General features: G+C 49.2%; 1 protein-coding gene across 7 annotated transcripts in view; it reads left to right on the forward strand.

Moving 5' to 3' along the window:
- The window catches only part of FARS2 (phenylalanyl-tRNA synthetase 2, mitochondrial), a 2,528,336-nt gene that overhangs the window by 506,394 nt on the left and 1,997,719 nt on the right, over nucleotides 1–24,223 (forward strand). The window lies entirely within an intron of this gene.

The following is a 24,223-nucleotide window of genomic DNA, read 5'->3' on the forward strand; positions in this document are numbered from 1 at the left end:
CTATGCATGCATCCATTGCTGACTATTGCCCTTGCTCCCTTGTTGTTAGGTCCTGTGATGAATCCAATGGAGTCATTACGGATTCCCCATCGATAACCTCCTCCCGTGTGGCCAGGGGACGGCAGCCGCTACCTGATCCTGACCCTTGGGGTGGCTATACGAGGGAGGGTCACATGGAAGGAGACAACTACGAGGGAAATGTTGTGGCTTCATTGCATGAGGCGCAGTATCCTCCATTTGCCCATGAGGAAAACCCCCTGATACCCAATACCCGAATGGCCTATTTCCATGTGACTGTTCCCCCAATAGGGAAAATAAAGAAACCTTTTCCAAACAGCCTTTAGGCCAAACCCCCATCTGTGACCTGGAGCTTTTATTCTTCAAGAAAACCCTTTTTTTTTTTACATATATTCAGGGCATACCTCAATTTTATCAAAGATCCTATTACTGTTGAGTCGTCCGCATCTCAGTTTTCGCATAGGTCTTCCTCCAGATCTACCGATACCTCTAAGCTGGCCAGATAATAACCATGACTAACGTGACAAACCAGTCCATTACAATTTTCTAAGTAGGCGATGAGAAGGATGTTGCGTCACTGATCTTCCGGAATGTTAGTTCGATTATGTTCACCATGGCCACCGTCCATCTGGTAGTTTCTCCAGATATAAGTCTGTTCCATAGATCTTCTTCTTGCATCATCCATGGATTCGAGATCATTGGTAAGAGGTAGGTAGATCTATTGGATTTGGTGTTGGGGCATTCTATAACCAGGTGTTTTAGGGTTTCCACCACCACCGTCTTTTTGCATAGACGGCACCCCTTTTTGCCCGTAACTCCCCGGATTGTTAGAATTTCCTGTGTTAGCAGTAAATTTAATCTTGCTTTCATAAAAAGAATTCTTTTCCTTTTTTCCAGAAATTTGGTGCAGTAATTTAGCGGCTTTTTCAATTTGTTGAACGTAGGGGGAAGATGGGTTAAGAGTTTGTTCTCTACTGCTTTCTCGATCGTATGAATCCAGTCCATTTCTTCCATTTTTTGTTTAATTCGATCCGGATTTTCTTTTAGATCTTTTTATGTGTATACTATTTCGGAAAGCTTCTCTTTTCTGTTTTCAACCCATTTATTAAGTGCTTTACATTTGCCGCCTTCCAGTTCTTCTTTGATGATGTTATATGCGGGTAACGTGTCCGCCAGGATAACTTTTCTGTAGAATCTCATGGCGCTTTGGTCGACCATAGAAGCGAGTGACACTAGCCCCAGTTCTCTTCGGATGGATGCCATTGAAGTTGACTTTGGAAAGCCCAGGACCGCCTTCCAGACAAGACCCTCCAACTTGTTCCAGATCGACTGAGGACTAAACAGTGAAGCTTCCATTCAGTACACCAGTGCTGGTACCACTTTTGTCTTATAAAAGTTGATTGCCGGAATTAAAGAAAACTTCCCGAACTTCTTGTCCTCAGTTCTCATTTGTGATGTTAATCTTTTAGCTTTCTCCCAGAGCATCTCTTGCATCGCCATGTCCGTTGTAGAACTGTCGATTAGGACTCCAAGGTATCTGATGTTTTTTACCGTTTCAATCTTGATGTTATTGAGGAACCAGGACTGCTGTTTGTATTGATTCTTTGGTACTTTCTCGATTGTCAGCACTTTTTTTTGTTTTGTTAATTTCCAGATGGTTTTCCTCAATGTATCTTGCCAAGCTATTTAATTTACGCTGCAATCCAATTTTCGTCTGATCAATCAGGATCACGTCGTCTGCATACAAAAGTCGAGGGATGCTGGTTTTTCCTATTTTCGGGGGGAATGTCCTGATTTTTGCTTCAGAGTGTTGGAAATCTCCCAGGAACGCGACACATAGGGCTGGTGCCAGGGGACAGCCCTGTTTAACCCCTCTATTGACCTTGATTTCCTCTGACAGTGTTCCTTGTTGGTTTAGCTTAACTCTTATGATGGTTTGCGAGTGAAGCTCTTTGAGTGGGTCGAGTATCGCTTGGGGGCAGTTCCAGGTGTGTAGTTTCGACCACAACATGTTCCGGTCTATTTTATCGAAAGCTTTCCACAGATCAACGAAAGCTAGGTAGACCTTGGGTGCCCCTTCCTTCACTTTTGCTTTCAGAATATTGATTATCATGATGTTAATTGATGTAGAGTTTTTTGAAAACCTGTTTGCAGATTATCTTTGCATGGGCTGATTTTTTCCCAGGTTCTGAAATGGTCCAGCAGGCTTGAAGCAAACATTTTCCCTATGGTATCAAGGAGTGCTATTGGCCTGTAGCTTTCTGGGTCTTCCCGACTGCCCTTCTTATATATCGGGACAATGACAGCTTTCTGCCATGACTCTGGAATTTGTTGGTTTCTTTCGCATTCCCCAAAGATCTTGCCGATCACTTCCGACCACTCTTTCGGGAACTGTTTGAGATTGACATTTGTCAGGCCATCAGGCCCTGGAGCCCTGGATGTTTTTAGGTTCCTGATTTTAGTTTCTATGTCTTCAGGGTTAGACACGCCCACCGAGGTCGAATTAGCATTGCGCTCTACCGCACGTGGGGTTACCTTTGGCTCGTCGAATTCTATCGTGAAGTACTTTATCCATTTAGCTCCCACACTGCATCGCGCGGCATCGTGCTTGGTGCGTTGTTTGAACTTTTAATCAGCGACCAGAATTCGCTTGAATTGTTGGTTGCCAGTCTTTTCATCATGTCTTCTGCATCCTGTTGATATTGTGCTGCTCTTTGTTGTTTCCGCCAGTCATCATACCTTTTTCTTTCTAAATGCCAATTCGCCCAGTCTTCTTTGGCATTTGTTTTCTTTGCCCTTCTTCTTAATTGTCGCCCCACTTTTCTTTGCTCCACCAAGGCTTTGTTGTATGCATGTTTGGGATGGTCTTGTCCCGATCATCTGCCCGTAGATGGCTTTTGGTACGTTAGCAGCAAAGGAAGGTAGTTCGGTCTTTCATCTGCCATGGTTATTTGGTTGTGCATGATTTTCTGGTCCCAGGACTTTTAGATTTTCTGGATGTCTGCTTCTGTTAATCGTAAACGTGTTTGTTGGCAGTTTACTTCTGCGGCGACTAGATAGGTCGCTTTCACCGGTCTCCTTCTTTGCCAACTACAAGACAGTAAGTTGTGGTCACTGCGTCAGTTTTTCAGACTTTGAAACTTACAATACTGGATATTAGGCCAGCTGTACTAAATATATAATCTAATGTTGCTGTAGAAGAACAGCGTTCCTAGGTAGGGATGTTGATTTGGTTCGGAAAGAGTGAGGCTATGTTTTGGATGTTTCTTGAGCTGATAAGTTCCATCCATGCTTTCCCACGTTCCGTGGTTGTCTCTGTTGGCTCGGGGCGTTTGTTGATGGTTGGAAGCACCTTTTGTTCTTCATTGAAGTTTGCGTTAAAATCTCTGCATATGATGATATCGATCTCCTCAAAATCTTCGTATAATTGGTCGATTGTTGCACCCATGTTTGAGCAGAATGCTTTTGTGGTCATGCGTTGCGGATTCCAGTAGCAGTTTATTATTGCTAGTAGATTCGACCGACCTCCTCGGTTCTTCAAGTTGCATTGAGACCATGTTGTCAAGATCACCAGCATTTCATAGGTATCTTTCGACTTCCGGGGTTCTGCCAGGCCGAGGCCCGATTTAATTGCTGTTAGGAGGCCTTTGACCGCGGGTGAAATTTCCACAGAGAATCCGTCGAGCGAGGGTTTGTCCATCAGCCATGTCTCTTGCAGGCAAAGTATATCATATAGGCCTAAATTCACATCTCCCGTGATCATTAGATGCGTGTGGCCTCTTGTTTTCCAGGATCCTAGATTGAAATTATCTGTGTCGGGCCGCTCCTCTCCGCTTGTTGCAAAGATGCATTTGTTGAGGGCCGGCCCTGGTCGCTGCTATATGTCACTTTTCTCTATCCAGGTCGATGTAAATCGGTTCCACTGGCCCTTCGGTTGAGTTGAGTCGGAGGCCTTTACGTTGTTCTTTGCCTCAAGGGCTTTCGAGGTGACGTCACTTCTAGGACAGGAATCAGCCTCTTCCTTTCTTCGAAATCTTACGGGTTGGTTGCCATGAGTGGGATGATTTCTTTCCGAGTCGTCCCTTCGCCTGATGTTTTCACCTTCATCTTTCCGGTCCCACTCACTTTGTCGTTTTCCCTTTTTTTGCCCGAGGGGGGTCTTTCCCCATGGCGCTTCATCAGGCTTTGGATTTTTCCATCGATTGTAGCGATATAGGTCCTCTGTTTTTGAAAGGTAGTGATTTTCAAGCGTTCTCGGTCGTTTCTTTTCTGTGTCTCGCTCATTTCTTTCACACTTTTTTATTTCAGTCAAGCGGAAGCCCATCTGATCTATTTCTTTAAATGCCGACAGCTCAATGTGTGTAATTCCTGCCGTTTTTACATGCAGATATGCTTTAGCTCTTTTGTCGCTGTGGTACGGCTCCACTAACTTGAGATAGTCAGTTCTTAAATATCTTAATGATTTGGCTCTCTTCATTATCTGCAATACTGTTGGTCGATTTAATATTAGATATTCTTTTTTGGAGTCTAATTGCTCTAGCTTGAATAGGCGTGTCTCTTCGTGCCTTTTGGCATCCCTTTTCTCCACTTTTCTTGTTGGATTCTGATGCCCGGGACTACTTCTGAATCTTGACCTAGTGCTTTGAACTGTCCGATGGTCCTCTTTCAGATATCCTCGGTTTCTCTGGTGGACATCCCCCTTTTCGGTCTATGTCAAGGTACGATGTTCATTATCAGGTTGTTCTTTCCCTTTTCTGAGGTTTTTTTGCTTTTCCAACGATTTTTTTTTGGATGTTCTGTTTCGATTTGTCTGTGAGTCCCTATGACGTTTTCCTTTATTTCTATGGGTTTTTTTTCCCAGTGTTGTGATAAATTCATTAGGTCAGAGTCTGTCATGAAATCCTCCATTGTTCTTGGTGATCTTTTTGGGTGGGATTCTGCTAGGTGTTCTACATCAAGGACTTGGATCTCCTCTGCATGCGGCCCTGTGTTCTTGAGTTTGAGAACTGGTTGTTCCATTGGCGTCATGGGTCTGACAGAAGACTTTTTGCTTGTGTCTTCTAGCACATCGTTTTTTTTTTGTTTTGAGGTGGGTTATCTTGGTTTATCACTGGAGCCCTCGCCGGTGTAATTGTTTCCTTCTCCAGCATGGGCATCTGACATGGATTCACATGCTCATGAATATTCCCCGTCGTCAAGCCGGGAATCCTCGGTAAAGAAAAAAATTAATATCAGTTTCGTTTCTGATCTGTCTTTCTTAGTAGTAACCAATCACTGATCTCTGGGTCATACTGCCCCCAGCCAATGACTGCCCTCTACCTAAGCCCCTCCCGTGGCAGCCATCCTCAGATTTTTACTGCACGTTCAAGTGTTGGGAGTCCTCGTGTTTTAGCTCTCGAGCTTTTACTGCGTTTTCGTACTTTTTCAGGAGATTTTTCTCATTTCATCGGTTAATCGAGCCTCAAGCTCCACCGTATCTACTTCGATAACGGGGACCCGTTTCAGAATTCTTCTACGCCCCTCAAGGGTGAAGTTTTCGTCGAGTTACGCTTGGAGGATTCCAGAAGATATGTGGCCTACCTCAACGGACATGGCCCAGGACAAGGGAAGCTCGACGCCCGGATCCAAGCTCTGCAGGAGCTGCCCAGGATGCGGATTGCAAAATGTTTTCAAGGAGGACGAGCATTCGAGATGTCTCTATTGCCTTCATGAGGACAAGACGCATGTGGAGAAGGACTGTGCATTCTGCAAGAACCTGTCGGAACGGACCAAACAAGATCGTCGTTCCCGCCTCGCCGCCTGGCTGGAGAAGGGCACAGCAGGTGAGAAGGCGAAGAAAAAGTCTGAGCGGTCTTCTAAATCCTGTGAGGGTGCCCCAGCGACGGGGGCCCAACAGAAGGCCAAGCACCGTGAGTCCGCGGGCACCGGGAGCGCCGAAAGGTCGGGCTCCTCGGCTGCCAGGCAGGGCGCGACTTCCCCGGCACGATCAACCACGAGCCAGCGCTCTGGTTCGGAGAAGAGGAAGTCCGAGAACCCGGGTAAGCTTCTGGAGAGGCCCCGGTCGATCTCGAAAGGAGCCGAGGGGGAGCGAGGCGATGACCCTCCCCCCAAAGCGAAGGCCCAGGACGCACCTAAGGTGGTGAGGGCCTTGATCCACCCGGCAAAGGCCTCGATCGAGGTTGGAGTGGAGGCGGCCTCGGGGCCCAGAGTTTCACTGCCGCCGCAGAGGGAATCCTCTTTCCAGACCATCGTTAAGACCCCCGTGAAGACCCCGGCGGAAAAAGAGGGGAGAGGGCCGGTGGCCATTACGGACTCGGATTCAGCCTGCAAGGAGGATCCGGTGGAAACCGTGAAAGGCCTCAACGAGAGGTTCATATGCCTCAATGAGAGGTTCGAGAAGGTTCGATCCCAGGGGAAGGTTCCCGCTGATGTGATCGAAGATAGCGACGATGAGGGCCCAGTGGAGCAGCCATCTCGTCCGTCGCAGCCAATACCCGAACCCCAGGATAGCTCGGCGGCCATTTTGTTGGCGATCCAATCCTTATGTACTGAGAGAAGGACGAGGTTACCACGGACCGCGACGGAGGATCCAGAACCAGGCCTGTCTGAAAGCCCTCCGAACAAGCGGAGGACAGTCCACCCCGCTCCGCCCTTCGTGCCCGCGAGGCCTGTGGACCCCTCATCCCCCTCTCCGGACTCTCGGGAGGATACGGCGACGGATGCAGCAATGGGGACGGACGACGGCGGCGATGACACAACGGACATCCCATCATCACCCCCCCCCCTCGGGCCTCTCCACCCGACGAAATTGGCTCTTTTCACGCCATGATAACCAGAGCATCCGAGCTCTTCCAGCTCTGCCCTGAGGAACAGAAAAAGGAAGGTTTTCTTTACCAACGACGAGAGGCCAAGAGAAAGACGGTCCTCGCAGTGCCGTTGCTCGACGACATCTGGGACGAGGGGCTGGCTATCCTCAAGAACCCTTCCACGACACCCGCCAAGAGGGACAGGTACAAGAAGAAGTACCGGGTCCCCGATGCCGCCCCCTTGTGCCTCAGGGCCCAGCCCACGCCGGACTCTGTCGTCTCGGCAGCAGCCAAGAAGAAAGCAGCGGGTGCGGCGGCTTCAACTTCCACTTCCCCACCGGACAGCGAGGGCAAGAAGTTGGACTCCATGGGACGACGAGTCATCTCGTCGACGACGATTAAGGCGGCCAATGCCTTAGCAATTGTGGCCCGTTACGACAGGGAGCTTTGGTTCAAGATCGCTCCTCTGCTAGACTTCCTATCAGATGACAAGAGGGCAGAGGCCCTACAGATTCTGCAGGAAGGAGAGGTGGCGTCGGATCACGCCATAACAGTGGCAACGGACATTGCCGATACCTGATTTCGCCAACTGGGCAACGGGATTTGCCTCCGACGACGAGGATGGCTCAAGGCGACAGACTTTCGTCAGGACGTCCAGACCAGAGTGTTGGACATGCCGTTCGACGGCAACAACCTGTTTGGAAAGATGGTGGATGAGTCCCTCCAGGCCATCAAGACAGACACGGAAACAGCCCGAGCCCTAGGAGTCCTTCAGCAACGGCGGCCCTTTCGGAGCTCTGGAGGCAGGCAGGGAGCCTCCAAGTGATCCAGCGGCGGCTCTTCTACTTAACGCCAGACGGCCCGCTCTTCGTCCCAGGAGGCCTACAGAGGCCGCAGCAAGCAAGGTGGGTTTCGCCGCCGTCGGCAAGGAGGCCAAGGCGGCAAAGCCTCTTCCAAGCAGGACTGAACCGGCCGTAGCGTCGGGCCCCCACCGAAGCACCCCGGTGGGAGACCGGCTGACGAAGTTCGTCAGTGTGTGGGAGTCCATCTCCACCGACCGTTGAGTGCTAGACACCCTGGCCCGCGGACACTAGCTGGAATTTCAAAAGAAGTGTCCTCACATTCCTCCCGTGGCCAGGAAGGAGAATCACGTCCCTCAACTGCTGTTGGAGGTAAGGGCGATGCTCAAGAAGGGTGCATGGGCGTAGGAGACCGATACAATCTGGGGGGGACAGGGGACATCTTGGGGACTTTGCTTTATTTATTTATTTGTTTATTTATTTATTGTGTTCTAGTCAAAGAACTCGATGTTTCACAAAATTAGAATTAAAATACCCGTACGTATTAAATTACAAATATCACTGTATAAAACAAGAGAAAAGAAGAAAAGAAAACAGAAGAAAATTAAAGGATGCAGCAGCAAAGAACATGTCTTTGTATGTTGCGTTTCTGGACTTTTCATCGGACTATGAGCTCATGGTAAGAGAGAGGAAATAACAATTACTTCCAGTGGGCCACAGCTAGGACGCCAGCTCGTTAACAGGCAGATCACCTGTAAGTGGACTCCTGCCAAATAAAGGAGTTGAAGCCTTTTCTACCAACTGCAAGTTGCTACTTTTTTTGTGTGGGGGCAAGGAGACATGTGTTGTCTCTTGGAATGGAAAGATGGGGGTTTCAAAGAAAAAGGAAATCTTGTTTGTACCTCTGAGTAAGCCCTGTTATGGGAGTAGAGGTACCAGGTGTGTGATGTTGCAGCTTTGACTGTCCTCCGGGGGCAGGGTGGTGGGTACAGTAAACAAGGAGGATGAGCGATCGCAAGCCCACCCCCTTATAAGCATTCCCCAGGTCCGCAGACGGATGTGTCGGACCCGGGGTGTGCCTAGTAGGTAGGGTGTATGTGGACCCAGGAGGGTGGCCAGAGGGGCAGCCCTCTATGTGGCCTGCCCCTCTAGCGCCCATGCGAGGCCCGGGCCAGCCTCTCGCGATGAGTCTGGTCCCTCTTATTCCATCTCATGCTGGCTTCAGGACCTAGCCTTTCTTTGCCTTTGTTATTCTGAATGCAGAGCTGGACTCTGTTCCATTCTCGTTTAACATTTGCTGCAAAGCCTGATCTATTTGATTCTCTCATATGTTACTAGGACGGCAGAGCATGGGTCCTCTGCCCTGTTACATTATTCAAAGAGCCCCTCTTGCCTTTCTTTGCCTCTCCCTTGTCTCACTGTTTGCTTGCTTAATACATACCTCCTTGCTTGAACACTCAACATATTCTCCCTAACACAGCAAAGACAGCTGCAGTCTGTCTTAACTTCTGTGTCTTGAATTGGCCTCTTATTTCTGCTTTTCTGCCTGCAGGAGAACGGCATTTGCCATTCACTGCCATGATGGTTCTACCTGGCCATAAGAGTACAACAGCTACCCAATATTGGAAGAACATGGGCATATTATGCCAGAGGCTGGCAACTCCCTTCCTAATGCCAACACAAGAGACACAACTTTTGCCTTTGTTTCTAACAGTAATTCAGTGGATGAAGAAACGCGAGAGCACACATATTGCTTATAAACGAAGGAGATTATGTCATACTTGGTTAAGACATTTTGATCACACCAGGAGCTAATTTCCAGCTGCAATTAAGCGATTACCTTTTAGACTTCTGGCTTTAAATAACGTTAGTATCACCTGGAAAGCACAGCGGTTGCTCAACAGGGTTCCTGGAGCACGAGCGGTACCCTGCTCGTGGGCATGGATGATTGGAGAGCATTCTTGCCCTGTTTTGGAGCCTGGCCCCTACAGCCATGATGGGGGGAGGGGCCTATTACTTTTGGTTGTACGTACCCTTTGAGGGTGGGCAGATATTGCCTCCTGCTTTAGTCCACTAACAGCTCTGCTTTGCAACTTTATCACACATACCTGTCAGGTGGCATGTAACTCAATGCTACTAATGTTATCAGCCTCAGAAGTCTGGAATCCTTTACCACTTCAACTAGGGTACAGGCTTGCCACCTAAGACTTACACATGCCTGAGTCGGCATCTGTCGCCCTGTAGGGAAGACACACAGAAAGAGCAGGGCACAGTGCCCTTGTGGGTTTTTCACACTTCTTCCTCGGGTGGGCACAATTCACTCTGCAGAGAAAGTGGCACATGCTGGGCAACATTCTCCCACTTTGACAATGTCATCCAAAGAGCGAAATTGGCCATTTGAAATACCTCTGTCGACTGATTATTGCGCAATCCACACTGATGGGTTTCAGCACCTGCTTAACGCGAGATGGCAATTAAGGGCATTTGCCAATGCACTCAAGAAGCACAGGACACCCTCTTACCAGCGACATGCCATGCTCACTCATTCTGATCATGAATTGGCATTTATCTGGGGTCATGATAAATGTATTTATTTATTCATTACATGTGTAGCATCATGCAAAACCCCCAAGCATCAAGGCGCAAAGTAAACTGCAAGGAGTGGACAACTTCCATTGGTGCACGTTTTTAGTTTTCCGCCACAAAATGGAAGATTTTAGCATAAAAGGCAGGTGAAATCACATTGCTTTTCCACTTTGGAATAGTGTAAATACCTCACGTAATTAGCGATTGCTGGCGGAATTGACAATGGCTTCCTCTGGACTCCGCCCACTTTTACCCTTTCCTTATTTCCAGCATGAGAATCCATGCTGGGAGTAAGGCCGCATTTGTTTGTTGGAGCGGGAAATACAGGGGGTCCTGGTGTGTCCACTCGGCTCCCGAACTCCACCCAGAAAATGCACGAAAATCTGGCCAATTAGAAAAAGCGACAATAATAGTGTTTTCCACCACCTTTTCTGAACCAATTGACCTGGAAAATGCTGTGTTGCATCGGACGCTAAATGCATTCACTCTGCCTATTATCCCACCGGAAGATTAAGCCAGGTGCTGAACACAGGTGTTACATATTCCTGTGCACAATCTGTATTTGGAGAATTAACTAACTGGGCTACCTTACAAACGATATCTCCTCTGGGGCTTTACCGTCTTAACCCCTTAACTGCCATGGGTATTTCCCCCCAGTGCCAAGGCCTTTTTTGGTGATTTCCGTATGTCGCCATTCAATTCCTTGTAACTTCTTTGTTACATGAGATATCTCGCCAAAGTTGGACCCTTTTCTCCCACATGTAGGTGGTCGTAACGCCACCCAGGAATCCTAGTTTGCTGGAGGGGTTTAGAGAAAATAACCAAAAAGGAGAACATTTTATTTATTTTCAGAAAATGCTAATAAAATGTTGTACAAAGAAGCCTGTGGTGTTTTCCTTGTAAGAGCTAGGAACAAATGGTTTGCTGGGCTGGACTTGCCATTTTCCAGGCTTTCAAGAACAGATTGAGTGGAAACCAAAATAACATAATTTGATATGCTAATCAGCTGTTTTGTGAGAGGTAGGCAATTTTGCCGTTATTTGTCCAATAGGACATGTGTGGACGGAATAGAAGAAAAGGGTAGGAAAGCTGAATAGGAAGCCAGAAAGGCAATGTCGAGATTGGTGAGCTTTGCACTACTTAAGTGTTCTGATGCTAGGTTATTCTGTTCGTCCGGTATTCTTTTTAAACTTGGGGTGCAAACCCTCTGGAAAAAAGTGCCTCTGTGATGTGGCACTGTGTAAACTAGCAGGAAAAGGACCTTGGCCGTGAGGCCAGCGGCGTGGGCTGCACACACTAGGACCACAATTAAGTGGTATAATTCAGAAATCTCAAAAGTTTCAAAAAGTCCAATATTTCTCAAAAGTTTTTTTGTAACGTAATTTGAAAGTATATTCGTCTTCAATCAACTCAAATATTCTCTTATTACAGCAGATGTGTCACAAATTTGGCCTATGCATTTTGGGCTAAGTGTGCTCCTTCGGGGCCTGTGATCACCTATAAACATATGTTCAGTGGTCAAATTATCAAAAGAAGTGTGAGTTTGTAGGAATTTCAAACAGAAATATAGATCATCCGCAAAGTTACCCATCATGGTAAATTATGCATTAGTCATCATATTGGACAAACCAATGCCAGAAAGGCATACATTCCTGAAAACTAGAAACCAAGTTTAGGAAGGGGTGATTTGCCCAGGTCAAGCACCAACTATATAGGGAAAGATTCCATAGTTTGGGAGGAAATCGGGAAAATGACAGAAAAAAAACACAATTTCCGCACATTTCACTCTGGTCACCCACCGGAACAAGCAGCCAACAACTCATGGCCTACCTTCCCGCGTTCCCACAGGTTTCCCGATGAAAATGGTATCTCACATGTGTGGGTGTCCCTACATGGGTGCAAAGGGAAAAGCCTAAAACACTGGTAACGCCAAGTCTTTTTGCACAGCAGATTTTCAGGAATTTTGCTCATGTGGACAACCTACAGATTTGGGCCTAGGGTCTCGAAACCACGAAGGAAAACAGGGAACCCCATGCAATTCCAAAAAGAAGACACCCGTGGGAATCTACAGAGGTCTGACTTGCGTGAATCGGCCCATAATTTATAACCCACAATCCCTGACAAAGTCTAAAATTTTGTGGAAAAAACACAATTTTCACTTTGTCTGGGATTGTGGGTAATACATTCTGGGGTGATTCAATCAAGTCGGACCTCTATGGATTCCCACTGTGTCTTTTCGGAAATGCGTGGGGTACCCTGTTTTTCCTTCGTGGCTTCGACACCCTAGGCCCAAATCTGTAGGTTGTCTCCCCAAACCCATTGGGGGTTACCAGTGGGTTAGCCTTTTCCCTTTGCGCCCTAGTAGGTGCACCCACACATGTGAGGTACCGTTTTTGTCGGGACACCTGTGGGAATGCAGGATGGTAGGACATGTGTTGTTGGTGGCATGTTTCAGTGGGTGGCCAGAGTGAAATGTCTGAAAATTGTGTTTTTTTCCACCAAATTTTAGAGACATTTCCCTCTGCCCACCCACCGAAACACGCCGCCAAAAACAGATGTCCTACCTTCCCGCGTTCCCACAGATGTCCAGACGAAAATGGCACCTCACATATGTGGATGCACCTACCTCGGCGCAAAGGGAAAAGGCTAACCCACTGATAACCCCAAGCCTTTCGGCAAAGCAGATTTTGCTTATGTGGACAACCTACAGATTTGGGCCTAGGGTGTCGAAGCCACCAAGGGAAACAGAGAACCCCATGCATTTCCGAAAAGAAGACACCCGTGGGCACCCCCCTTTCCACTAAAAACATCCATGGTGGTTTTGTGACCCCTTCACCCACCCAAAACAAGTTATTTTTTTGCCTCTTTCCTAGGGGAAGATTGTGCTAGCATCTGTCCCCAGGGAGGGCTACATGAGATGCCCCCCATCAAATTTGGGGTGGGGGGGCCACCACCCTTTCCACTAAAAACTTCCATGGTGGTTCAATGGCCCCCCACACCCACCCAAAACAAGTTATTTGTTTTATTTTTGTTTTGCCCCTTTCTTAGGGGCAGATAGGCACATGTGTGTGGCCAGGGGTGGGGGGGGGGCAAAATGTACCACCCCAGGCTTGGGGGGTGGCTCTGCCAATATTTGCAGTGGCCTACCCCACCCCATATGGATGGGGGCATCTCATGTACGCCTTCCTAGGGGCAGAAATCTGCCCCCAGGGAAGGCTACATAAGGTGCCCCCATCCACTTAGGGTGGGGGGAGAGGGCCACCCCCCCTTTCAAACACAAACATTCCTGGTGGTCTAGTGGGCCTACCACCCCCACCCAAAACAAGATATAATATATATATATATTTGTTTTGCCCTTCCCTAGGGGCAGATGGCACATGTGTGTGGCTATCTGCCCCCATGGTGGGTGGCAAAACGTTCTGCCCCAGGCTTGGGAGGGGTGGCTCTGCCAACATTTGCAGTGGCCTCACCCCCCACCCCAAATGGATGGAGGGCATCTCGTGTACCCCTTCCGAGGGGCAGAAATCTGCCCCCAGGGAGGGCTACATAAGGTGCCCCCTATCCACTTAGGGTGGGGGGGAGACCACCCCCCTTGCAAAAATCCCTGGTGGCTAGTGGTCCCACCCGAAACCACCCCACCCAAAACTACGTTTAAAAAAAATATATATTTTTTTTGTTTGCCTCCCTTCCCTGGGGGCAGATGATCATCCATCTGCCCCCAGGGTATTGCCCCCATGCTTTGGGGGCCAGGGGGAGAGGGCAGCTTACATAGTAAGCAGCCCCTCCCCCCACTTCAAAAACAGATCCCTGCACGACACACCAATCACATATTCTGGGGGGGATAAATGACATTACACTCCCCCCACTTAAAATTGCGGGCGGGATTTGTCCCCCCTGTTCCCCCCATGTCCTACACCCATGGAAGGGTGCCATTGAGCTCGTCCCCAAGAGGCTCCGGAGTATACTTAAGATACTTCCTCGTCAGAAAGAAGACAGGCGGTTGGCGCCCCATCCTGGACCTGCGTCGGTTGAACAAGTACATCAAGGCACAGAAATTCAGGATGGTCACCCTTCAGAACGTGCTGGGACAGCTGGAGGAGGGCGACTTCCTATCGTCACTGGACCTGGATGATGCTTACTTCCACATCCCCATTCTAAAATGACACAAAGTTCCTCAGATTCGTAGTCCAGGGGCATCACTACCAATTCAGAGCCCTGCCGTTCGGATTAAAGTCGGCACCCAGGGGGTTCACCAAGTGCCTCGCACCTGTGGCGGCGCGGCTGCGCCTGCAAGGGATCCACGTCTACCCCTACCTGGACGACTGGGTAATCCGTGCAAGGTCAAGAGAACTCGCAATCGAACACACAGCGAGAACCGTCCGCCTGCTCACGGAGCTGGGATTCGCCATCAACTACCCCAAATCCCATCCGGTCCCGTCGCAGGCGGCACTGTTTCTGGGAGCGAAGCTCGATACAGTGAAGCGATTGGCATCTCCGTCGGAAGAAGGGACGAAGGCCATTTTGGGCAAGGTGCAGCGCCTGTCAGCCACGGATGTGGCCAGAGTGAGGTCCATCAAGTCCCTCCTCGGGATGATGTCCTCATGCATCTACCTTGTGCCCCTTTGCAGACTTCGGATGCGTCCGCTACAAGAGTTCCGCGACGCCCGCTGGATTCAAGCGGCGGGCAGCTTCGAAGACAGGATCCCGCTCGACGAGGAGTTCCATCGGGCGATTCTGTGGTGGGGTGCCCGTGCGCACCTCGCGGCAGGCATGGACTTTCAGGCCCCGGCGTATCAGGAGACGGTAACGACAGACGCCTCCCTGGAGGGATGGGGGGCACACACTGGAGATCTCCACGCAAGAGGCCTCTGGCTCCCGGAGGAGAGGTCTCTTCACATCAACATCATGGAGCTACGAGCCGTGTTCTGGGCGCTCAAATCGTTCCTTCTGTCCCTCAAGGACAAAGTGGTGAGGATCTTCACCGACAACACCACCACAATGTTCTACATCCAGAAGCAGGGAGGCACCAGATCCCCAGCCCTATCCAAGGAGGCCCAGGATCTGTGGCACTGGGCCGTCACCCAGGGGATGTTTCTGGTTCCCTTCCACCTGGCAGGAATAAAAAACACCATTGCAGACTCACTCAGCAGAGAGCTGCGCTCGTGCCACAAGTGGGAACTACGCCAGGACCAGGTGGATCAGCTCTTTCAACGGTGGGGCAAAACCCATATCGACCTGTTCGCGACGGCGACAAACTCCAAGTGCCAGAGGTTCGCCAGCAGGTTCGCCCAGCCGAGGAGCATGGGCGATGCTTTCTCCTTCCCTTGGGACGGCCTGTTCCTGTATGCGTTCCCTCCGTTGCCGTTGCTGCTCCGTCTCATCAACCAGCTCAAGAGGTCCAGGTGCAGGATGATCCTCGTCGCACCGGGTGGCCGAGACAGATCTGGTTCCCGGACCTTCTGGACTTGTCAGCGTCCCCACCTATCAAGCTGGCGACGGACGCGGATCTTCTCTCCAGAGAAAGAGGCGCCATTCTCCATCACGACCCGGAGTCGCTGAACTTGCAGGCTTGGCTCCTGCAGCACTAGAGTTTGGAGTATACGATATCCTGGCTGACTGCAGAGAGGTTCTTGCAAAAGCCAGGGCGTCCTCAACTCTCAGATGCTATGGACATAAGTGGAAGAGATTCTCTGTTTGGTGCCATGCACAGAAGATTAACCCTCTGCGGATTACGGCTCCTCATGTATTGCCGTACCTACTGTCGCTGGCCAAAGCTGGACTGGCTCACGCCTCCATCAAGATACATCTGGCTGCCATTTCCCGATACACCAGAACTACAGGACGGGCGTCCTTGTGGTCTCATCACCTGGTGAAGGAATTTATGAAGGGACTATTCCGATCGTTCCCGCCGGTAAAGGCCCCTGCCCCGGCGTAGGAGCTCAACGTGGTGCTGACCAGGCTCATGGGGGCCCCATTCGAGCCTATGCATTCGACACCGTTAAAGTTCCTGTCGCCGAAGACAGCATTTCTTGTGGCCATCACCTCCGCACGACGAGTGGGAGAGATCCAGGCCCTATCTTGCAAGCCTCCATACCTGACTTTTCATGACACGAGGGTGGTGCTGAGGACGCACCCCTCCTTTATGCCCAAGGTGCCGTCGGACTTCCACCTCAACGAGCCCTTTGTGTTGCCAGTTTTCTTCCCGTCGCCTTCGTCTCCGGCCGAGAGGACTTTGCACTCGCTGGATGTGGCTAGAGCGCTGAAGTTCTACGTGGACCGCACGAAGAGTTTTCGGAAGACATCACAGCTGTTTGTGAACTTTGGACCTTTGAATCAAGGGAAGGCTCTCTCGAAGGCTTCCATTTCCAGATGGCTCTCCGGCTGCATCATGCACTGTCACCGGTTGGCAAACCGACCGCTGCCCGGCCGTCCGAGAGCCCATTCGACCAGAGCGATCGCTGCTACCACGGCATTCCTGTCTGGTGTGCCCCGGCTGGACATCTGCAGGGCTGCTACGTGGAGGTCGACGCACACCTTCACGAGATTCTACTGCGTCGATTGGGACTCCAGGGAGGAGTCCAGGGTCGGCCAAGCAGTGCTGCGCAACCTGTTCGCTTAAGGTGAGCCTGGTGAGGAGGTAAGAGATGCTTAATGTTGAGTTGTATTGCTTAATGTTGAGCCTGTTGCCACCTCCCGTGGTTGTGCATGTGTATACTGCTATGTATTCTTATATTCATGAGCATGTGAATCCATGCCAGACCCCATGCTGCAGAAGGAACAAGTTACTTACCTGTAACTGTTGGTCTCCAGCATGGGTCTGGCATGGATTCACATGCTAACCCTCCCTCCTTCCCCTCTGTGGCTCTTCACTTGGTCATACTGCCACTTTACATGCTACCAAATCTGAGGATGGCTGCCAGGGGAGGGGCTTAGGGAGAGGGCAGTCATTGGCTGGGGGCAGTATGACCCAGAGACCAGTTATTGGTTACTCATAAGAAAGACAGATTAGAAACAAAACTGATACTGATTTTTTTCTTTACCGAGGATTCCCGGCCTGACGACGGGGAATATTCATGAGCATGTGAAACCATGCCAGACCCATGCTGGAGAACAACAGTTACAGGTAAGTAACTTGTTCCTTGTTCGCCGCCTGTGGCCGTGATTTGTGCTCTTTATGTGACAGCGAGGTCTGAGATGTTGTAAGTTTTCTGGTTAATTGCTCCATGCTTTCAATCTTTCTTTCTAGATCTTCAATTTTTCTTTCCCAAGTTTTTGGTGCATACTTTTCTGATCTTCCACTGCCGTTACATAGCTTTCTACGCGTGACATTTTTGTTATCATGTTTGTGAGAATTGCCGTATTGTCTTGAATCTCCTCTTTTATAGCTTCATAAAGTTTGCATAACGGAGCTAACACAATGGACATCGCGGACATGATTGCTATCATGTCAGGCTTCTTGTTGGGGGATTCTTTCTGTAAAGCTGCAGCTATGTCACTTAAGCAGCGATTTTTGGGGGAGGATTGGATTTTCTCGGTTCTCCTAGTAACGGCTGGCATATCCATTGCAGAGCGCTCCATCGAGGAGTTTGGATCCTGGTCTATCACTATTCGACTGGCTGAGAATCTATGGTTCGTTTGAGAAGAGTCTCGCTGACCTCCGACCCCCTCCGAGAGTTTAGGAGGGGGCGTTCTTAGCAGACCTGTCGCCAGATGGGGCTTTGTCCATGCGAGCCGATGTTCTTTTTCGCCCACAGCAATGTCCCAGCGTTGGGACTCATGCAATGTTTGAATGGAGAGTGTAGGATCACTCCTAGACTCCACCCCACTGTCTTTTGTTTCGGCTGGCTTCATCTGCAAGGCCTTTTTCGTTATTTTTGATATGTCATTGGGTGCTGAGTCCACAGGGGCGATGTTTTTCAATTGGTCCGTATTGTGTTCTGAGGCAAATGGAATCGCAGTTGAGCTTTTTATATTATTTTTGGAGTGTAGACTTTCTGACTTTTCCAAAGCCTCGCCGTGAATTTAGCCCCTGTGTTGCCCCTTCTCACACAATCTTAGTGCATCGGGGCTCTTTTCAGCAGGCTTCTCCCCGATTTTCTGTGTTGGGGTGGGGGGGCTTCCCCTTTCCTTCCCACGAGCAGGACCGCAACGTTGGGAACGCTAGGACCGTTCCACTCTTCTCGTGTTGTTCCGCCCCTCAACCCCCCCCATTGCCGCTGCCGAGAGCCCGCTTGGCTCCCGGCGAGAGCCGTCCTCCGACAGCTCTCGCGCAGGATCCACTCGCCACTTCAGCGGATGGCGGACCGCAATCGGCAGCGCAAGGGGAGGAGAGCGGCGTTCTTTCCTCCGTGGCGCTGCTCTCCTTGCGCTCGAGGTCGCCGGGCTTCACGAGCTCCACGAGCGGTCCAGCTCCTGCTCCTGGCTCACAGGGCACTTCCCCCGGCGGCGGCGGCATAGGAGACTTGGGGAATACAGTCAACGGGTCCTTCGCTGGGACCAGCCGTGCAGGTAACGAAACTAGTTCTTGCTTCTTTCCCGTGTGACCATGGTGCGCTTCATTAGATATGGCTGCTCCTTCCAGCTGATTTGTTACTTCAGATACGGCCGCTCCTTCCAGCAGGTTCGTTACTTCAGTTGGTCTTTTTCTAGGCACCTCGTTCTTCTCATATCTACCTTGCAGGGTAGGCTTCGGTATACCTTTCCCTTTGGCCGCAGTTGGCTGTACTTCCGGCTCCATAGAGCTCTTGCTTCACGTCTGTAGCGGACTGTGTGTTGAGGCACTTTATAGGCACTTCCTGCAAAATGAAGTGGATAGGCTGCACACTGCTGCAGACTGGCTCTCCACCTAGGCTCTCCAACTCCGCTCACCTTTTTCAGTTCTAATTCCTCTTCGTATAGGACTGATCTTTCAAATGGAATCATTGAGAGAGATTCTCCAAAATACTATGCACCAAGTGACTCCAGTTCCCCAACCACCTAAGTACTGAGACAAGGACGATGAAGGAATTGATGCAGAGCAGCAGGCGTCTCCAGCTAAATGAGCGTGTTAGTTGTTTGGTGAAAGCACCTATGCGCTGGACATTTAAAAATGGCAACCACACTATGAGCAGAGGTTCAGGAGAAGACGTTGGAACTCCTGCAGTGGCGTGTGGACGCTGGAGGCACAAGTTGGTGTGGCAGAGCGTTAGAGCTCACCAGCGGAGAAGGAGAGTAGGGTTGCGCTAGCAGGACCTGTGTGGGGATGCCTTGAGCCGCAAGAGGGTTCCTGGGTGCCCGACAGCTCAAAGAGGCAGCGTTCTCCTTGCTTGGACCTGAAGGAAAGCAGGTGTGCAGGGGCAGAGCCGCGATAGGAGCTGGAGAGACGTCAGAGCAGCCCTGAGTGGGAAGCAAGCAGCAAAGCTATGCCTTGTAGGTGCAACCAGAAACCAAGATGCCACACAGAGCCGGTGAGTCAGCCCAAGGAAAGTGGGGACCACGGTGCATTTCAAGAATTTTTAAGAGTCAAAAGAACAGAGTGCAAACCCAAATCCCAATAATATATGAGTGCATGGAATGCAGATGATATGATGTGGCATTTATAACGTGCCTGTACATAAGCGTTTCTAGGTGCAACAAAACAAGGAGGGGGAAACAAAGGGAGGAAAAAATAATGATCCTACTAGGCCTTGTGTCATTCAGATCGCGCAAGTGCGAGGAAGAGGGAAGGGGAGAAGTGCCAGGGGGGAGGGGAAGGGGAGAAATGCTAAGGGGGAGGGGAAGGGGAAGTGCAGTTAACTCACAAGTGCCGCCAGCGAGTGGCTCATAAGTGCAGAGGGAAGGAACTGTAGGGTTGCAGATACAGACCCTTAAGTGCTGGGCAGCCCGGAGGCAGTGCAAGGGCAACTGGACATGCAGGAGCCTGGGCCCGAGTTCATGGGTGACCAGTGCGCGGAACAGTCAGGTGCATCAGCAGGGGAGACGAAAAAAGAAAGCGGAAGCGAAAACAATGGTCTTGAGTTGCTTCCGAAATTGGAGGTGGTTCTGCTCAAGTTTGAGAGAGGCAGGGAGGTTGTTCCAGAGGGAGGCCCCAGACGAGGAGATAGCTCTGCCCCCAACTCTCTGCTTGGGGAACCGTCTGACCCTCAGAGAGTTTGAGGTTGATGAGCGGAGAGCTCGAGAAGGAAGATGTTTCGGAAGAGAAAGTTGGAAGTAGACCGGTCCCAGGCCCCAGAAAGCCTTGTGGATGATGAAGAGGGTCTTAAAGTTGATCCTTGCACCACGGGGAGCCAGTGAAGAGATTTCAGAGCTGGAGAGCTGCGATCCATAGGCTTGAGGCCAAGGACAAGTCTTGCAGTCCTGGTCTGGATAGGTTGCAAAGGTCGAAGAGTAGAGGCAGGAAGATTTAGAAAGAGGCTGGTGCAATAGTCCAGCCTATAGAGGACCAGAGCTCCGAAGACACTGAGCTTCTTGGGGAAAGTGAGACAAGGAAGAATACCCCTGAGGAGGTGCAGCTGATAGTTTGACTTCTTAGAGATGTCAGAGATGTGAGGAGAGAAGTAGAGGGTGGAGTTGAAGATGAAACTAAGGTTCTTAGCCTCACAGGAAGGAGCAAGAAGAGAGCCCAGATTGGGCGGGCAGATAGAGAGAGCAAAGGAGGGAGCATGTCTCCCAATGAGGAGGATCTCATTCTTACTGGCATTAAGGCAGAGATCATTGGCAGCACACCATTTCTGAATTGTGGCCAAGCAGTCTGGTATAAGAGAAGAAACAAAGGTGGCTGAGGGTAGCCTGAAAGAGAGCGGAGTGTCATCCGCATAACATTGGAAATTGGAGCAGAAACTAGGGATGCGGTGGGCAAAAGGTGCCAGGTAGTGGTTGAAGAGCCAAGGAGTGCCAGGCTAGACTCCTAGAGAACGCCACAAGTAAAGAGAGAGAGATGGAAAAGAGGAAAGACCACCAGTTGGACCTGCAAGGGGATGGTCAATGAAAAAAAGTCAACCAGGCCAGGGCTTGATCAGTAATACAGAGGTTGTCGCAGAGACGATTGAGCATGATGGCATGGTTGACTGTGTCAAAAGTCAAGATTGGAGAGCAAGTCTTCACAGGTGTTCAGGAGAGCAGTTTCCGTGCTTCTGGCAGCTCTCAAGCCAGACTGGTGGTCATGGAGGCAACCAACAGATTCAGTTTGTAGATTAAGTTGGGGGATGGCCAGCTTTTTCAAGAGTTTGCCCAGGAAAGGAGTGATGGAGATCGGGCGATAGTCAGTCGGAGAGGAAGGATCGGCCGAGCGCTTCTTTAAAAGGGGGTGCACAAGAGCGTGCTTAGGAGGGGAAAGTTCCAGTGGCAAAGGAGTGATTGCAGAACTCAGCCAAAGCTGGAGCAAGGGTGTCGATGTGGTCCATGATTGTTCAGGATGAGCAGGGGAGAACCTGCTTTGATGAGACTTTCATAGATCGGATTTGTCTAGCAACATTGTCTCGGGTGAACGGGGGAAAGGAGGAGAAAAGAGGAGGAGAGACGCCTCAGACGGTCCAGGGGTAGTAGAGGAGGAGGTAGAGGAAGAGAGGTGGACAGGATGTCCTGAGTTTTAGTAGTGAAATGAGAGGCCAAGGCCGTGCAGGGGTCCCTGGCGGGAACAGGAGAGGTAGAGACTACAGCAGGATTGGCCAAAAGTGGGGAAGTATTAAACGAACATTGAAACAAATAGACATACCAAATCAAGGAAGGTACATGTGGTTTGGGAAATGAAGGAACTGAATGAAAAAAAGAACTATAATAAATGAGAAGTCCTGGCAAAAGAAGTATACCAGGCAGTTGAAAGTACAAGAGGAGAAGTCCTGGCAGGTGAGCATACCAGGCAATTGGAAATACAAGAGAAGTCCTACCAGGAGAGTATGCCAGGCAAATTGCAAACCTACAAGAAGTGTCAAGAAAAGATATTGTTTGTTGAACAAAGAAGGAACTTGTGTTAAAGAAGAACTTACAAAGCTAAAGAGGGTTTTACCTAACAGGATTGTTGTGGGCCAACCAAGACACAAAGCACTGTAAGATCAAGTGACATGGGGCCTCATTATGAATTGGCCAGTCTGGAAATAAAGGTGCATATAACAAGTTACCAGTACCTTTTCCGGACCGACTCACTCCGTGTTTGCCTGTAGGGGCTCTGAACTACCGGCAGGCCTAACCTGCCAGGAGTTCAGGCCCTTACCGGCATGTTTTTCACTGATGCACGGCACTGTTATAAACAGTGCCGTGCTTCCGAGTCCTATGGGACTTCTTGGCAATGGGAACTTACCGGTAACAGTAATACGGGGTTGCCGGCAACCCGCCGGTAGCATTGGTGGGTTATCGGCAACCTCGCAATGAGGGCCATTGTCATACAATTGAACCAAGGTCTTTTCATCTTGAGGAACATTTACATTGGAGCTATTGAAAAACCCTTTGATGTATAGGTGCTTTACAAATACCCAATAAATAAATAATGATATATTTTTTTTATGGACACTTTTTGCCAATACCAGGTTAAAGACATGTTCCCTTCTTACTTGATTATTTTGTTTGTAGTGTAAGGGTCAGGTTACAATGTTTGGACACAAGGACGGTTTTTATTTCTAACATCTTGACAAAGCCAGATCCTTAGTTTTTCGTTTTAGGTAGGCAAACTCCTCTTTACTGCAGGATCAGAGAGGCATGTTTCCCCCAACCTGTTCAAGTTAATGAAAGTCTTTAACCAAAAACATGACAACTTTGTATCGGTCTATCATTTCTGACCCCTCACAATGCCCACTCCCTTGTTTCTTTTCTCTGCTTCATAACCTTATTCTTCCCCCTATGTGTGCAAAGCACTAGTAACAGGGTCTGCACTCAATAAATACCCTAATAATAATAATGATAATAATAATAATAATAATAATAATAATAATAATAACAACAAAGGTGACAAAATATAGAGGCAATGGGTGTAAACCTGCAGCTTGAAGCCATAGAATAGGGCATTTGACTCGACATTGGAGTGGGGCCACAACGGGCCATGGATAAGAACTTTGTAAGACACCTTTCCTTAGCTCATGACTCTTTGTTGAAAAAACCCATCTCCATTTCTTTTGTCTAAAAAAATTACTTTCTTAAGAACCACATCCTTGTGCTTCTCACACGCACTGTAGGTGGCTGAAGCAAGAGGTGGGTAAAAGCTGCAGTTCAATACGAAATATTTAACATGGCAGTTTACCCGGCGCAATCCGGGATAGTTCAGCAGGCACAAATATGAAGCTGTGGTTTGTATCGGAAGCATGTTAAACAGCTCGTAGCCCAGAATTCCCTTTGTTTTTAAAATACCTTTTTTAAACACTGAACATTTTTTTTTCAAAAAGTAATCATTACTACTGACATTTTGTTTATAGTTATTTTTGTTCCAAAGTTTTTTCCCCACTAGAAATGATTGCATTTTTAACAATGAGAATGTTTTATATCATGACAATGTTGCATGCAAGCAGCATGATTACGCTAAGAAACTGGGTTGAAATATTTTAGTATTATTTATTTGTTTGTTTGTATTTTTTGGGCGCAAACCTAGCTTAAGGAAGCAACAGAGCACTTTATATAATTTGTATTACATGCATGCTTTAGCTGGCAAAGGAATAAAAACACATTACAGCACATACATATTTATATTTTATTTCAGTAGAGCACAGTCTGCAACCTTCGGCTCCCCAGATGTTTTGGACTCAAGTCCCATCAGATCTAGCTAGCATAGTCAATGGTGAAGGATGGTCCGAGTCATTGGGCCTCATTATGAGTCTGCCGGTAGGTAACCTTCCCAGCAGACTCGCCTTACCGTTTCTGCTGCCTGACATCGCGGTGCTACCGGGATATCACAGGCGGCGGAGGAACAGTACGTTCCCATTCCTGTGGAATGGGAACACTGAAGCACCGGCACTGTTATTAACGGTGCCAGTGCTTCAGTCAAATATTTGCCAGTAGGGGCCAGAACTACCAGCAGGTCAGGTCTGCCCGTAGACTCAAAGTGAGCCGGGC

This window comes from Ambystoma mexicanum, chromosome 5p, assembly GCF_040938575.1.
Source record: "Ambystoma mexicanum isolate Mex_15411 chromosome 5p, UKY_AmexF1_1, whole genome shotgun sequence".
Classification (NCBI taxonomy): domain Eukaryota; kingdom Metazoa; phylum Chordata; class Amphibia; order Caudata; family Ambystomatidae; genus Ambystoma; species Ambystoma mexicanum.